A 2,930-nucleotide genomic window follows, 5' to 3' on the forward strand; every position below is an offset into this window, starting at 1 on the left:
ATATGTTTCCTCATCCTCCAGGAGAGGCATGGAGATACTTGAGACATAGTGTAGAACTTAACAATCATGTCTGTAAGTGGAGGTCAAATCCATATCTCATGTCTCTTGATATGCTTTTCAGATGGTTTAGGTTTTTGTGGCAACACTTCATCAGGTATGTAATCTCTCCTGTGAAGAATAATTTCTTTGTTTCAGAAAAAAAATGTGACCCTCTGTCTGGGCACACATTGAAATTAATACCTCCCCTTATCTCCACCAGCTAAGAAAGTTTGGATATGATATGGACAGTTGGTGAAACACACAAGCCAAAGGTAATGGCTGTACACAGAGCTGTCTGTGTTCTACAGTGGAATTACACCAGAAGACATAACTCCTTTTAACGGGCAATAATTATAGCAGGCTATCTAGCCTGTATAGGAAACACAGGAGGGAGGCAACAACAGCCTTCCCAGAAAACATGCTGGACACCAGTTCAGCCCAGGCTGGGAATGTAACATCAGAACAGTTTTACAGCAAAACACTGGTTGGGCAAAGAAACATCAGCATGGCAGATAGTCAGCTTTTTCTCAAGCACTGCTTTAAAAGAGCTACTTAAGATAGTGGGGTAGTGTTACTTAACTCCAGTACAACCTTGCAGAACCACAAGAAGATTGAGAAGAAAACAACTTTACCATCCAACATTCAACATCCTGAACCTATTTCACTGCCTGAATCCTTTGGTATAGGGCAGAGAGTTTGCTGCCTGGCACAAGCAAATTCACTTTTTATGTCAGAAGTTACTTCTCCACTGGTGCGCAGATCTGTTTAGACTGTGGGCAGCCAGCCAGGAGAAACAGTCGGCATAGGAGCTATTCTAGTATTAATATTGCCCTTTGCTTCTGGGGTGATGCAAGGTGGGCAAGAGCCCGAGCCTCTGTATACACTTTATTAGCAATACATTTTAGCAAAATGTATAAGACTTTCAAAAGTCCCTGTAAAGTAGAAAAGGGAATTCACATTGCAAAGTATTAGATATAGTGGTAAAAACAGAAATGCAGAAATAAAAAACAATCAAGAACATCAAGGAGTGCTTACGTAGATGTCACACGTGTTCCAGCCCCTTGGCATACTGTTTTCAGCAATCTAAAGCCAAGGTATTTTTTAAGAAGGGTCAAGAAAAGACAAATTGTAACACAACAGACATTCAGCATCCTCAGCAGCAGGGAGAACCCAGTAATGGGGAGGATCTTTTCCAAGCCAGTCACTGCGAACTTCCATGTTTGAAACAGTCAATATGTACCAGAACCAAGTAACAGATCACAGGTAAGCAATATTTTACCAGAGTGATGAAGCATTTTCTGGCAGTAGATACAAGGAGGGGAAGAAGTCGGTAGAGTTCTGCATCAGGATGGGTACTGCAAGAGCTGGAAGAAGTCCTCACTGAGCCACTCTCCATTATTTACCAGCTGCCCTGGCTAACCAAGGTGATCACAAAAGTCTGGAGGATTAGCAAATATTACCCCCATCTATAAGAAAAGCTGGAAGGAGGATACAGGGAACTAGAGGCCTCTTAGCCTGACCTCCCTGTCAGGGGAGGTCATAAAGCAGATCATCTGGTGTGATTGGGATACGCAAAGAAACCACACGGAGATGAGAGATTTTGCAGGGCAGAGAGTTCCTCCTAGAGAGCCCAAGGCTGAGCCAAGGCCGAGAGCCCATCTGCCTGTTTATTTCTTATTTTTTATACATTTGTGGGTCTGGCTGTGGATTGGCTTTTGGAGTTATCACCTCCCAGCCGAATGGCCAGACCAACTGTCAGTTACAATTGTTTTCAGGTTAGAAATATGCAAACAAAGGACAGAGAATGGAAAACAAAGGATTTGTTTCTGTTACATGTGTGAGAAAAAAGGGAAAACTGCTCCTAATACTGTACAGAAGCTAAAGAGACTGACTCCATCTTATGAACAACCAAAAGGCTTTAAAAAACTCAAAAAAACCCCGTGTGACATCTCACCCTTTTAACTTTACAAAAAAAGAAAAACAGAAAAAGAAAAATGAACAAATTTACAAAGGGAATATATACAAATTCAATCACTGTGGAGAAATCATCAGAGTGATCACTCGAGGATTCATCCACTTTATGACTTTCAAGTTGATCACAGCTTCCACCTTCCCTGTTAGCTGAACTCTGCCTCTGTGGTCACAGGTCAGGACGGACACACTTTGAAGGTAGCCAGCGTGTCCCAGTGTCTGTGGACACACACGCATACCCTCGCCCCATAGCGATTAGGTCATAGGGTCCTTCCCATTGCTTGGTGACTAAATTTCGGACCCGTACCTTCGCTCGAGGCTGTTGCTCACCGTCCAAAGCCTGCAACGACAGATGATGGTTCAAAATGACAGGATTATTTGAGTTCTGCGGCACCGTAAGGTGATTGATGGTGTACAAAGCCTTTGCCAACCGACTGTGCGGGGTTTCACCCTGCATTCCCTGTTTTTGTTTTTGAAGAACATGCTTGAGTGTACCGTGAGCGCGTTCTACAATCGCCTGTCCCGTCGGAGAATGAGGGATGCCAAAGTTATGTGACACACCCCATGACTGTAGGAACTGCTGTACCTTCTGTGAGGCATAAGCAGGACCATTGTCGGTTTTCACAGCAGAAGGTATGCCAAGAACAGCAAAGGCCTGCCTCCAGTGGGAAATTACATCACGGGCTTTCTCTCCAGTGTGAGCAGAAGCCCACATCGCAGAGGAGAACGTGTCCACCGTGACATGCACATACTTGAGCCGGCCAAACTCAGCGACCTGGGTGACATCGGTCTGCCAAAGCTCCAAGGCTTTAAGGCCTCTGGGGTTAACCCCTGCCGGCAATGGTGCACCAAGGGCGTGACAGTCGTTGCACGACTCGACAATCTCACGAGCCTCAGTGGCCGTCAGTTGGAACTGCTTC

Source organism: Hirundo rustica, chromosome Z (genome assembly GCF_015227805.2).
Source record: "Hirundo rustica isolate bHirRus1 chromosome Z, bHirRus1.pri.v3, whole genome shotgun sequence".
In the NCBI taxonomy this organism is placed as follows: Eukaryota; Metazoa; Chordata; class Aves; order Passeriformes; family Hirundinidae; genus Hirundo; species Hirundo rustica.